Genomic DNA, 14,682 nt, shown 5'->3' with positions numbered 1-14,682 from the left:
ATGATTAGCTTGTCTTCAGGCTTTGGAAGAGTGCTGAAAATCATCTCAAAACCAAAGTTGTCATAAGGTTTATATCTTTGGTAACAAGATGCGGATTAACTAGCTCCTAGTAGAAATTAGATCTAGTTGACATAATAATTGCAATTTTATATATTTGAGCTTCAGCTACGAAAAGGCTTTTGTGAGAGGAAGGCAGATATTTTGAAAATCAGGGTAGCTTTAGAACAGTGACGAGGGGCACCTGCTGTACCCAGTGTGAGGACTTCAGAGTAGAGGAGCATGGCAGGCGGCCTCCCCATCAAAGGCCGAGACTGTCCTTAAAGAGAGGAACAGCCCGGTGTCCAGAAGGAGCCCCCAGCTACGTGTAGCGATCTCGGCCCTGTGCCAGCTCTGTGCTCACAAGCTCCGTGGCCCGGGCGAGGCTTGTCCGGGGACCTGCAGGGTGTTCGACGTTCCTGGGCCCACTCAGCTGTTGTGTCAGCCAGAATCTGCCCCCTCCAACATTTCCAAACACCCTCCACTACCGTGCTTGAGTCAAACTCGAACCCAGTCCTTGTTTAACAGATGAGGAAACTGAGGCTCAGAGCAGGAAAGGGGTCATCTGAGGTCACAGGTACGAGTACAGCCAGGATCTGGTCCCCTGCCCGCCTGCCTAGAGTCCATGCCAGGGACAGAGCGGCCCCGGTCATTTCCTTCAGCTCTGATAATCCAAGATTTTTGTGATCAAAGAGAGATGGGAGTTTTTTTTTTTTTTTCTTTTATTGAACTATGGTTTTTATCTACAGTGTTGTGCTGGTTTCAGATGAACAGCAAAGTGATTTTTTTTTTTGCAGATTATATTTCATTATAGGTTATGACAAGATATTGAATGTAGTACCCTGTGCTATACAGTAGGTCCTTGTTGATTATTTTATACATAGTAGTGTGTATATGTTAATCCCAACCTCCTAATTTGTCCCCGTCTCCTTTCCCCTTTGATAACCATAAGTTAGTTTTCTATGTCTGTGAGTCTGTTTCTGTTTTGTAAATAAGTTCATTTGTATTGTTTGTTAGAGTCCACATATAAGTGATATCATATGGTATTTGTCTTTCTCAGTCTGCCTTACTTCACTTAGTAGGATAATCTCTAGGTCCATCCATGGGATTATTTCAAATAATGGCAAATGGCATTATTTCATTCTTTTTTATGACTGAGTAGTATTCCATTGTAGATATGTACCACATCTTCTTTATCCATTCATCAGTCAGTGGACATTTAGTTTGCTTCCATGTCTCAGTGCTGGTGTGAACATTGGGGTGCACGTGAGATAGGAGTTTAATAGTGAAGAAACCTTAGAAGAAAATGGAAATGACAAAAATCCAGTTAACTTGCTAAATATTTGGATTCCTGGATCTAGAATAAAAGCTTCAGGAGGGCGGGGATTTTTGTCTCGTTCACTGCTGCATTTCCACCTCCTAGGATACTGCCTGGCGAAGAGGAGACACTCCGGAGATGTGTGGATTGGGAGCAAGGGCACACTCTAACTTATAGGTAAAGTTTGTGGGTAATACTATACTTAGGTAGTCAGTACTCTGGTAGGATATAAGTTACTGGGTTCTTTTAAGTTTGCTTAGATGAACTTTATTTCATGTTACTCACAATCAAATAATAATCTGCAGAAATAATAATAATGTCTGTGCTGAGCTCTCACTGGCTAGAATGTGATATTGAAGGTAGTATTATGACATTAGTATTTTTGTCATCACCAACTGAATACCCTGCCTATGACTTTATTCTGTTGCGTATTTGCAGTGCTGGCCACAAAGGAAGTGCAAGTGTGATCCGATCATAGCTGGCGTCTGTTGCTTATGTTGAGTTTAAAATTCTGACCCCCCCCAAGAGGGGAAAAAGAGGAAAGCTGCGCCCCTATGTGACCTGAGGTTGGAAGGTACCTCCCTTTTAAGGATCCTTCTTGTGATGCAGGGGTGTTTATGCCCTTGGCACTAGCTCCTAGAATAACAGCTTACAGGGCTTGTACAGCATTATCTTTTTGGAAGGAGGTCCATACAAGTTTGCAGTGTCATTGAGAACGTGGATATACCTGGCAACTTTATTCCGAGAAATTCGGTGCTGTGTGCGGAGGCTCACTTTCATTCACTGCTTGGGAGTCATTATTACCTATGTGTGTTTCTATTGGGACCAAGTTAGAAGAGTGCTGGGCTGTGTAGAGCAGCATCCCAGGCGGGGAGACATGGGAAATGAGGTCCTCGTCACCGGATTCTCGACTAATCTCCTAGTGGAGTCGTCATTGCCCCTCCTTGCGTTCCAGCCTTTTCACTGTACTGTTCTTTCAGGAAACCTCTCGAGACAATTAACGGAGGACAGTTTGTCAGACCCAAGGTGTTTCCCAGAGATTACTAGAGCTACCAGATGTTTTTCGAAGGGAGAGTTTTCTGATCAGATAAGTTTGGAAAATACCATATAGCGTATTCCTCTCTTGTAGTGTAGGACGAAACTGGGCCTGTTAAAGGTTCTGGAAATTCTAAAGGGAAGACTTAAGTTTGGCTTAACTTCATGGGTCCCAGCTTTCTTCTCCCCAGAATCCTTTTCCAGCATGACAATTCTTAACTTTTTAAGAACAGTGTTCCACCCACCAGCCTTGAAGAAACGCTGCCCATGATGGGAAAACCTGATTCCGAGTTTGATTTGCTCCTCACTAATAGTCACAGATTCAGCCAGTGTTCCTCAGCCTTTGTCTTGGAGCTTTGAAAAAATACCGATGCCCAAGCTCATCCCAGAGTTTCTGATCCTGAGTGTCTGGGCTGGTGCCAGTGACGTACATTTTTAAGATGCTCTGCAGGTGGTCTCAGATGAGCTAGAGCTTGAGAGTCACTCTGCTTGGAAGAGGTTTCTAATTCTGTTTTTTTTTCTCTAAAGCTGTAGTAGTTGTCTCCACTTCACGCTCTTTGATGCTGGGATGTTTCCTCGAGGGAACTGGTTTCGTGTTGAAAGAAATCTGATGTGACGTGTGGCTCGGAGGTCCTCAGCCCCTGGGCCTCCCGCTGTTGTGTGCCGGGGGTTTGGCCCCGGTCTCTTGCAGGTGTGGTCCTGAGGTTGCTGGAGGGTGGAGGGAAGTGGTGAAGGGGAGGGCGCGTCGAGGGTCCTGCTTCTGAGCCCTCAGGTGCTGCTTAGACCTGGATCTCTGCCCATCAGTCAGCTGGTGACTTGGTGACGTGGAGGTGGGCCTCAGGTCCTCTTGGAGAAATGTCCTGTTAGCTTCTTCTACTCTTCCCCCTCAGGACCTGACATCCTCTCGAATCTCTGTTCCTCTGCCTCGTACCATGAGAAGCCAGGTGGGAAATGGCTCAGTGAGGTGGGTGGGTTTTTGCAGTAGTTCCTCAGGGAATTAACACAGGAAGAGTAAGGTGGGTCCTGCCGCCACAGGCTGTGTCCCCTGGGGACTTTTCCAGGAAAGGGCCCAGGTGAGAACATAGGACACAGAAGCTGTCACTAAACTCAGGCCCAGCTGCTCACTGCTCACAAGCCAACACTGCAGAGACAAGTGTTGGTAGAAAGGAAAGGTTGCTTTATTTTGGAGGCTGGAAACCAGGGGAGAAGGCAGACTCATGTCCAAAGGCCGACTCCCCCTGCTGGTCAGGGGGCAAGAGCTTTGAAGGGGGAGCTTCAGGGATGTACAGGCGGAGGGAAGGGGCTACGTGTAGAAACAGCACAGTCAGCTCTGACAGTCATCTTGAAATTGGTCATGCGGTGGTCTGATCGGCGTCAGCTTGATTGTTTTAAGTACAGTTAGTCTTCAGTTCCAGGGTCGGTTAGTTCCCATTTCCTTGAGGCCAGTTCTCCGAGTTGTGGCAGCTTCTGTCATGGCTACAGCCTGGTCATCGTGTCGTCAGCTAACTCCTTCCACCTGGTGGGGGTTTCAGTATCTACAAGACTGCTCACAGGACATGGCTCAGAACATTATCCATAGCCCTTAAGGAGGAACTAAAGGTCCTTGACTTTGTTAAATGACTAAATTATTATTATTTTGTCCTGTTTGACTGCTTTTCTTTGCGTCTGCATTTTCTCACTTCTCTGATTAAGTTTATTCTTTGGCTAAAGGTTTTCTACAGACAAAAGGCAGGAATAGGACATGGTGGGTAGGGGTCTGTCCTGGGAAGGCCCCATAGTGTCCTGCTCGGGTTTAAAGCCAAATCAGTGTCTACCAAATCGACCCACGCTGCACGGAGTGTGGGACAGGCCCCAGCGGCTAAATCTTGGATCAGAGGCCGGTGAATCAAGCTTGTCTTCACATGGTCAACGTGGGGTCACTGGCCTCACCACAGAAATGATGCCAGTTGTCACCAGAGAGTGTAAACTCAGACAGAAAGCACCCCCCGTCCTGTGAATTTATGGGCGGAGGAAAGAGCCCTCACTGGTCTCTCTCTGTGGTGCTGGGAAGTGACCCGCCCAGGGGTGGGCCAGAAGGCGAGAAAAGGGGACCCCTTTCTGCATGGGGTTCCAAGCACTATGTAATCTACTTCACATATACTGTATAATCCCCCCATTTATTCCCTGCCACAGCTGTGGACAGTTATTAATTGAAGTTATAAAAGAAGCTGTGGACTTCTTATTAATTCTCTAAGTAAAGATGAGAGACACGGAAGCTCAGAGATAAAATACCTTGTCCAAGGGTACACGGATGGCTTGAGAGTGACGGGCCTAGAATTCAAACTTAAATCTATTCAATTCCAAAGTCCACTTGGATGTTCCCTGGCCTGTCCCGCTGTCTGTTGCTGGTCCGCATGTCAAGGTTGCCATCACTCTTGCTTCTGAATATCTTTTTTGTGCTTGAGCTGGATAACAAGCTCTTAAAAACATAAAGAGATGCCTTGTAATGCTTTATTGCTTATCAGATACTACTGCAGCCATGGGACAGAGCACTTTTTGTCACCAGTCATTCTGGGACAGACTCTGAAAGAAAAGAACATGGTGGCACAAGATCGAGCCTTTTTCTCCTCTGAGTATATTTAGATTATGCTTCTTTTGATTTTATAAATAGATGATTGGTTTTCGAATAAGCAGTCAATAGTGCTCGCTGGCAGTGTGCCGTACATCTAGAATTTGTGGCATTAGCTAGAATTTTATAATGGCATAAAAAATTTCCTGGAGGAAATAGAATATCACCATGTGATATAAAGCCAGCATTAGTAAAATAAATATTAATCCAAGGTTAACTGTTAGCCTAAACTTTCTCTTAATTCAGAATCCAAGCTAAACCTTACTGTGTTAAAACAGAAAAAAACCTATATTTCAGCTCAGTTTGAAATTGTAACGTGAAAATCACCATAGACTTGCAAAAGCTCAGTGTGAGTAATGTTAACTGTCTCCATAACTTAATTCCAGAAGCCAAATACCACTGCCCGGGAGGCACATGGCTGTAAGCTTTCAGGCTTAGGGAACACAGATGTCTCAGATGTTAGCTCTGGAGGGTGATCATTTAGTTTGACTAAACATAAGTCATAGGAACATAAGCCTTCTACAGATGAAGAAAGTGCAGAGGTGAAGGGTCTTTTGAAAGTCGCAAGGTTGGTGAGTGGCAGACACTGCTTCTTATTTTGTCACCATAGGTAGTGTTGCCTTTAGCTGCAGTATTTTTAAGAAACACTTTAGCCAAGCCTAAGTAGCCAACTGTTAGGCTTGGCCCAGTGTGTGCTTCTTACGTGTTGTTTAATGCTAACCGAGTAACGCATACATTCCCCAGAGCTGCGGGCTGCGTGCAGTGATAGATGTCAGTGTCAACGCTTTCAGACCCAGAGAAAGAGCAGGTGGCCCACAGAATCTGGAAGCCTGGTGCAGGGTGGCAGGGAATGTGACAGGGGAGTTGAAATAAGCTGAAACTGTACCTGCAAGTGACCATCATTCCAAACAAGGCCTATGGTCAAAGTAATTGGATTTATAGTGATTGGTAATTTTAGTGAAAATTAAATGTATTTCTCTCTGTTATGCTGTTCTGAATTATACTTGCTTATCATTATCAGAAAGGACTGAGATGTTTGGTAACCCGATACATTCTGGGAAAAGGTCGCTTAGCATGGAATCAAACGACCTTACCTTTGTTTTAACTTTAGAGGCTGGTCAGATACCTTATTTACTCCATGGTTTCGCATTGGGTTCAGAGCAGCTTAAGATTTTTTTTTTCCAAAGTGTGTGTCCATGGCAGTGTCTGCCCTCCATGGTCTAATCCAGTCCCCAGGGCTCCCAGCTGAGAAATCCTTTGAGAATCCTTTGAGGCATTGCACAGCGGTACCTGTTAGAATGGCTGCATTTCTGCAGAGCATGTGTACTAGTTGAGACTCTTAACTACCACAAGAGCTAGAAACCCCAGCTCATACCAGCTCAAGCAAAAAAGGAAACATATTGGCTTATATAAATACACAAGGGCAGCTGGCTTCTCGGGTTCCTTGGTCCAGGGACTGAGATCTCCCGGCTCTGCTCTTTATGTTGGCTTCATTCAGGTAGTGGGAAAGATTTAATTCCAATCTGTAGATTTAATTCCAGCTGAAGAGGGAGGTGCTTCTTTCTTGGTCGTTCCAGCAAATCCCAGGATGGACTCTCGCTGGCCTTGACGGGGGCACATGTCTGTCTAAACCAATCCTCGTGTCTCGGGGTTGAATTACTCATTGATGAGGTCTTGGTCATGTGTATTACTCCTGAAGCTGGTGATTTCCTTCACACAGGAGCTGGAGAAAATGATGGTTTAGTAGGTGAGCTCAGGCTCTTCAAATTAAGCTGTCGGGACTTTGAGGGCATACGGGCATCAGGGTCTTTTTCCTCGACCTGGATGCCGCAGTGTTGCTCATGGTCTAAGCGGTCAGTGTTGATTTTTTCCCCCATAAGGTTCTTGTGTTGGTTTCTCTGAGTTATCTGTGAAGACTTTAATCATATTCTTCCATTATGCTATTACTTACCAGGACAATATCTAAAATCCCAGTAAATGAGGACCTACAGTCAGCTGTAGTGCCCAGTAACAGCCTTGGCCTTCTTGAGGGAGGGCAGAGTTACGGGAGCTTTGTGTTTTCAAGCCTTGTTTTTCTGTCCCAGCTTTTCCAGGACTCATTTGGGTGAGACAGATACTCAAACAGAGCCTGGGTGGGTAAGTTATTATCACAAAATTATCTTAAAAAGTTTTTTCTCATTGTATAAGTTTCAGGTATACAGCATGATAGTTCGGCATCTGTATACACTACAGGTGGTCACCACCGTAAGTCTAGTTACCATACATCACCATACAGGTGACCCCCTTCACCCACCTTCAAACCCCCTTCTCTCACAAAATTATCTTTAAGCTTTTGCATCTGCTTTCTTTTCCTGTTAACTAAGATGAATAACTTTCTAGGTTGTTGGAAAAATCAGAATAAATTTCTGAAGCCTTTGAAATTATGATGAGCTCACCACTCTTTTTTTAAAGTGTAAATCCCTTTTGAACTCTTTAGTTTTAAAAAAAAATTATTGAAGTATACTTGATGTACAATATTATATAAATTACAGGTGTACTCAGCACTCTTAAATATCTACAATAGCAGCTTTCTGTCTTCATGTTAAGAGATCAGTTTCAGCACACCAGAATAATAACTCAATTTTATTCTCTCCTTTATGGGCCTTGGGTTCCTATAAAGTGAAATTATGAGCATAAGTATACTGTTGATACTCAGTAGCTGCTGTATTTTTATATTCATTTTAGGAGTTAAAGAAGCATCAGACTTCAATAAAAATCTTTTCTCTTTATAGAACAAGTGACAGGTTTTAAAGGTAAAAAGGAAAGAAAAAAAGAAAAGAATTTATATGTCACAGTTGATATCTTGCAGAATTCTGCCGCAAATTAATAAAAAATTTTAACCTTGGGACTTTAAAAGGGGTGTTATCTGACCTTTTATCCTTAATAGCAAAGTGGGTGAGAGAGACTATCAAAATTCCATAATTGACATAAAATTATGAGCCAGGCCTAAATATGCGATTTATAGCTGCCATTACTAGCCCCCCCCCCCCCCAGATATATTTCCCCAGTTGTGGTTCACGGAGCATCTTGGATTTGCAGCTCAATATCCTTAATTGGTTTTGGGAAACTCTGGGTGAGTATTTCTGCAACTATTGCTTCTTTCTCCTCTTTTCTTCTTTTGGGATTCAAGTTACAAGCATGTTAGTTCTTTTATCCATGTCTCAGGTGCCACTTCAGCTCTTTTCTGTATTTTCATTCTTTTGTTCTCTCTGTGCTTTTTATTTATTTATTTATGGCTGTGTTGGGTCTTCATTTCTGTGCGAGGGCTTTCTCTAGTTGCGGCAAGCGGGGGCCACTCTTCATCGTGGTGCGTGGGCCTCTCATTATCGCGGCCTCTTTTGTTGCGGAGCACAGGCTCCAGACGCGCAGGCTCAGTAATTGTGGCTCACGGGCCTAGTTGCTCCGCGGCATGTGGGATCTTCCCAGAGCAGGGCTCGAACCCGTGTCCCCTGCATTGGCAGGCAGATTCTCAACCACTGCGCCACCAGGGAAGCCCTCTATGTGCTTTTTATGTGGATATTTTCTCCTTACATCTCTTTTACTTTAGGAAATCCCTCTTTGCTTTGTCTAATCTGCTCTTGAGCCTGTCTATTGCATTTTTAATTTCAATTATTATATTTTTATCTAATTCTTTTACATAGATTCCAGGTATTTGATAAAATTCATCATCTTTAATCTATGTTTTCTAGCACACAGCAATTATAATTATATCAAAATTCCTTTTTGATAATGATAGTATATCCCCTAGATAGTACACCTAGAGTGTATATATTATCTGTCCTTTCTCTTTAGTTTTTGGTCATTTGTTCTTGTCTCTTGTTGTGCTTTGTAATTTTTCTTTAAGGACCTGACATTGTATATGAAAATCGTAGGGTCTCTGGATGCTGTTACCTTCCTCCAGAGAAGACTTAATTTCTTTCTGCTGGGCAGTGGAGTAAATCTATTCATCTAGGTACAGTCAGTGATCACAGTGATTGGGGTGGAGTTCAGGCGGGTGTGTTTCTGTTGACCTGACTCCTAAGGCATTTGGCAATCAGGGCTTTGGAAAGGAGCTCAGAGGTGACCTCAGGAGGGTCAGTGTGAGTGGAGTGGTGGACGCGGCAGCCAGACTGAGGGGCTGAGAGGTGAGAAGACAGAGACACCAGGGCCGATACTGTTCTGAGAAACCTCGCTGTGCGTCAGTATTCACATGCACACTCGAATGTAAATTCATGGACGGCACAGAGGTGGTAGGGTCTGCAGTCCTGTAGAACAGACTCTTTTCATTTCGTGTGAGTATTAGAGACTGGGCTAAGCTACCCCCAAATACAGTGACTTAAGTAATAGTTAATTTTTTAACTTAAAATCCAGGGTGATGGTTCGCCCTAAATGCAAGAGATCCTGGGAAAATAAATGTCTTCTTTGAGGCAGCAGGATCATAGGGTTGATTCCTAAGTATAGGAGGGGTGTACACAAAGGCCAGGGCATGACAGGTGTCCACTGCATTGGCTTATCCTAGGTCTCTCCGTGGCTGGGGCCTGGACTAGCTCTCATAGTAGGACTCAGCTTTTGGAAGAGATAATATTAGAAATTATAATAAATTGTCATCCTGAATGCCAGTGGCAGGGTGAACAGCTAGGGGGAGTAGAATCTCAGGGCGGCGTCCACAGCCCGCCTGCTACCTTGTGACTTGGACATGGGCTGTGCACACCACCTGATCGGGACCCTGCACCGGCCTGTCAGCTGTGGCACAGTGTTTTCCACCACTCCATTCAGGGAACCACACCTACAGGGCCCACGCCAATGGGCTCTTCACTTTTGAATCAGCTGTGGCAGAGGGCTGGGCTCACAGGATGCCAGGATTTTCGTTCACCAGCCTCCAGGGCTCCGGGTCAGGGAGTCATCTCGGCCACCTCTCCTTTCCTGATGACAGGTGCAAAGTCTTCACAAGGCTCCAGAGTCTTACTCAAGGCAGAGCCCCGGGAAGTGTCAGGTCCGGTGCCCACATTCTCTCCCTGTGATTTCAAAGCCAGTGTGGTGGATCTCATTTGCCTTCATATTCCCGTTGCCTAATGGATGCAGCAGGGGCAGTGGGAGGTGCTGGCTGAGATCTTTTGTGCCGCACCCCTGCAGTCCCAATAGTAGAGCTAGTGTCCTGTTGAGAACAAGATCTAAGTTCTCCAAGGCCCAGTACACCCCCAGTTGATTTCCATGTGCAAGAAGGGACACTAGGGACTTCCCTGGTGGTGCAGTGGTTAAGAATCCGCCTGCCAGTGCAGGGGACACGGGTTCAAGCCCTGCTCTGGGAAGATCCCACATGCCGTGGAGCAGCTAAGCCCATGCGCCACAACTACTGAGCCTGCGCTCTAGAGCGCGCGAGCCACAACTACTGAGCCTGCGCTCTGGAGCCCGCGAGCCACAGCTACTGAGCCTGTGCTCTAGAACCTGCGAGCCACTACTGAGCCTGCGAGCCACAACTGCTGAAGCCTGTGAGCCTAGAGCCCATGCTCCGCAACAATAGAAGCCACCGCAGTGAGAAGCCTGCGCACCTCAACGAAGAGTAGCCCCCACTTGCCACAACTAGAGAAAGCCCGCGCACAGCAACGAAGACCCAATGCAGCCAAAAATAAAATAAATAAATAATAAAATAAATTTTAAAAAAATAGAGACACTAGTTTGTCAAACTTCTACCAGTGACAGATAAGAAGAGGGACTTCTGGGGACAACATTTGTGAATCTCCCAAAGGAGAGCAGAGAGGCTAAGGGAGCTGGTAGGGTACCATGCTTCTGAGCTGAGGCGGAGGAGGGTCAAGAGGACTGCTCATCAAATTCCTGGGGTCTTCAAGAAGCGAAGGCTGCGTGTGCGCTATCTTACTGGATGTCTGCTGAGCTACCGGACCTGCTGACCTGCCCCAGGGCTGATGGAGCACAGAGCAGAGCATTGATGACAGAGGGTGTGGTGGGGTAACATGCAGAGGACACAAGACGACCCCCTCGAGTTCAGGGTCCCTGAGAAATATGCTGGCAGGCTCCCACCATGAGCAGGCCCACGTCCTGGCCCACAGAGGGAAGACTAGCTTGGGCTGTCACAGGCGTGGAGAGAAGGCTCTCGTATCGGGGCAGGGTGGCATGATGCTGCTGGCGGGGGTTCAGCTGGAAGGTGCAATCGGATCTGACACCATCGATGCCCAGTTACTGCTCGGGATCGAGCCTCCTGCCAGCAAGCCTTGCTGGGGCCTCCATCCATCCTTCTGTGTCCATTGTGTAAAAGAATAGGACGCCAACGCAGAAGCAACTAACCACGGAGGGAAAAGCTCCCCCCAGCCTCTCTGCTCTGCGGCCAGAGGAGCGGGTGCAGGGAAGAGGGAGGGGCGTGGGGCGCAAACTACCCCTTCCTCTGCCTCTGCCCACCCACCCCTTCCCTCCTCTGCCCACCCACCCCTTCCCTCCTCAGCCCACCCACCCCTTCCCTCCTCTGCCCACCCACCCCTTCCCTCCTCAGCCCACCCACCCCTTCCCTCCTCTGCCCACCCACCCCTTCCCTCCTCAGCCCACCCACCCCTTCCCTCCTCAGCCCACCCACCCCTTCCCACCTCAGCCATTAGGACCAACAGCTTGGCCTGCTTTACAGAGAGGAGGGAGATCTTAGAATTGAACGTGAGATTGAAATGTTGCATGGACTTAAAAAAAAAACCCTTTTATTGTGATCATATTTAAATATACACAAAAGTAGACTATAATAAGCTTTCATGACCCCATCACCCAGTCTCAACAGTTATCAGCATTTTGCCCTTCTTGTTTCTTCTCTCCTTCCCCAACTTTTACTTTATTAAAAAATTTTTTGTGAGAATATTTTAAAGCAAATCCTAGCCATTATGTCATTTCATGTGTAAATGCTCTTGTGTGTATTTCTAACATACGAGGACTTTTTTTTGCAAAACCATTATGCCATTATTGTTTATAACAAAATTAACATTAATTCCTTACTTAATATTATATAACACCCAACTCACATTCAGATTTCCCCAATTATTTCAAAGGGATCATTTCACAGTTGCTTTTCAAATTTGTATATAAACAAGGCCCACATTTTGCATTTGGTTACTGTGTGTTTTATGTCTCTTTTATTATGTTGTTGTTCCCCTAGTGAACTCTCTCTTTTTTCTTCCTGACATTGACTGATGGAGAAGCAGGTTCATTTGTCCTGTAGAACATTTCACCCTCTTGACTGATTCCTCTTGGTGACAATTAACTTGTTTCTCTATCCCTGGTATTACCTGTAAGCTGGTAGGTAGATTTAGAAACTTGACTAGATTCAGGTTCAGTTATTTGTAGACAAGATACTTCATAGGTGGTTATTTTAATATATCAATATTAAATATTACTATTAATATTAATGTTATTAATATTTTAATAAACAAAGGAGACTAAAACGTTTGGGAATGGACTGAGAATAAAAGTCACTCACATCCCAGGGGGAAGGGGGCACAGTGTGCAGCTCGCAGTTACTGGAAAAAATAAAACCATTGGTTGTTGATCAGTTGAGCCTATTAAAGTTAATTTCTGCTGCTGTACAGGAAAGTGATTCAGTTATACACATATATACATTCTTTTTTTTAATATTCTTTTCCATTATGGTTTACTGTAGGATATTGAATATAGTTCGCTGTGCTACACAGTAGGACCTTGTTGTTTATCCATTCTCTATATAAAAGCTTACGTCTGCTAATCCCAGTCTCCCATTCCATCCCTCCCTCAGCCCCCTCCCCCTTGGCAACCACCAGTTTGTTCTCTATGTCCGCTGTGTCTTGATCATGTTCTCTGGTTGTGGTCGTTCGGCATGCTGGTTGCTCAGACAGTGTGTATTTGGATGGAGTGGGTGGGAACTAATTTGCTGGGTTGGGTTGGGTGAGGAGAGTATGAACCAAGCTGACTTCATCTTTTTCATGTCTTGAATCAAAGTAAAACCTCTGAAGGGCAGCGGAGGGATTGTATCCTTTTAAATGATCTGCTGGTGGGAGCACAAACCCGCTGTCTGTTAATTTCATCCTCTGTCCTCTGTGTAGTTCTCATTTGATGTCATTTCCACAGGTTGAAATGCTTACAGTTTTGACATGGATTCCCTTGTATTGTCTTCTTTTCTAAATATGATTTTCAGGGCCATGGCAGAGTTCTAGAGAAAGTGCACAATTATATTTCCTTCCAGGTTATTTATCTTAACTGGAACAAAATGAAAAGTAGTGTCTTTTGTCTTTCATGGACATCCATGAAAAGCTTGAATTGTCACAAGTGGCCCGATTAATAAAACATTATACAATAAAACAAGTGTGTAAACGTTTAATAGTCCTTATGAAATGCCATTTTTAGCATTTGCTATCCAGTTTCCTCCCTTTTGCATAAGAAGTGTGCCTTGCAAATTATCCACCCAAAGGGTAAATTTATTTATTTGTAGTTGGGTAAATAGAATTAATTTGAACTGCTGAAATAATTTATTATTTTTGCTGAATTTAAACTTTTACTTTGTGAGTAGTGTGCACACAGAAAGTGATTCTTTTGCTGGTCAAAGAAACAATTGATATTTGAGCCTGAACCATTCTTAAGGCTAGTTTCCCAGAAGGGACTCTTGAATCTTGTTGCCTTTTGCTTTCTTGACTTCCTGTGTTAACCTGTTCTGAAAATTACTGTGATTTTTTTTCTTAGAATCAGTGTTAAGCCTAAAATACTGCTCTTCTATCACTGCCTCATATCCATGAAGAATGACAAGAAAAGGAGAAAATTAATGGTGTGAATTTTAAAGTTTTCATCCCTTTCATCAGGGGAGATGAAATTTTATAGATGGATAAACATTTAGGTCTTTTGGGGAAGTGACTCGATAATATTTTAAGGGGAAGTGTTTACATTTTTGTTGTTGTTGCTGACATTTTTCCGGTTGATTGTCAGATTTTCCTGTTTTCAGTATGAAGAAAACACTTGATGGTGGATGATTTTCTGTAGCCATTTAAAATACGCAGTTATGAGGTGATACATGAAGAGTGTGTTTCCCATTCAAGTGGGAAGTCGGCTAAAGGGAAAAAATGATGTAATGACTTTTTCGTTGATGAAGATGAGGCTGGCAGTTTTAATCTAAATATTTTGAAATGAATCCAACTTATCTATCTAGACCCCACCGAAAACTTAACAGCATCTTCATAGAATTCAGAGGTATCATACCTGAGCTTTTCAGGTAGCCAGTTCTGGTAGCAAAAAGGGCAGAGGTCTGCTTTCCATTTCGCTGATGGACTGTAGGTTTGCTCGAAAGCTCTGAAAGTCCGTGGCTGAAATAGCCGAGGCCATTTTCCATGGGCTTTGGCTGTGGAAGCTGAAGTTAATGCCTTTCTCTGTGGCGTTTCAATATTACTTTTTTCCCAAATGTTGGTTGTTTTCATCTGGAGTTTCTTAAACAACAATAACAACTCCTTTATGTTTAATCATTAACTTAAAATATGTTTAGCACCTTTTTCATGCAAATGCCGTCGTAGCCACAACAGTCAGTGAGAAAGAGGTGGCAGCTAACAGCGACCCTTTCCCTGGTTCTGATTTCTGTCTGCTTTCCACTGCCTTTGTCTTTCCACCATAGACACACCAGTCTCATGTCAGCAGTAATTCTCCTGCTCTAGTTTCTGTAACT

The 14,682-nt window shown here is 44.4% G+C and overlaps 1 protein-coding gene across 7 annotated transcripts in view; it reads left to right on the top strand.

The window, feature by feature from the left end:
- Positions 1-14,682, top strand: part of CSGALNACT1 (chondroitin sulfate N-acetylgalactosaminyltransferase 1) — a 336,764-nt gene that overhangs the window by 172,690 nt on the left and 149,392 nt on the right. Inside the window, exon 3 of one of the 7 annotated variants that reach the window (XM_059909684.1) lies at positions 1,460-1,531. The exons of the other annotated variants lie outside the window; for them this stretch is intronic. The gene's annotated coding sequence lies outside the window, so the exon portion shown is untranslated. The remainder of the gene's footprint in view (positions 1-1,459; positions 1,532-14,682) is intronic. 7 annotated transcript variants of the gene reach the window in all.

This window comes from Balaenoptera ricei, chromosome 21, assembly GCF_028023285.1.
Source record: "Balaenoptera ricei isolate mBalRic1 chromosome 21, mBalRic1.hap2, whole genome shotgun sequence".
Taxonomy (NCBI): Eukaryota; Metazoa; Chordata; class Mammalia; order Artiodactyla; family Balaenopteridae; genus Balaenoptera; species Balaenoptera ricei.
The sequence above is the reverse complement of the archived record's forward strand: the minus strand, read 5'-3'. Positions and strand labels throughout refer to the sequence as shown.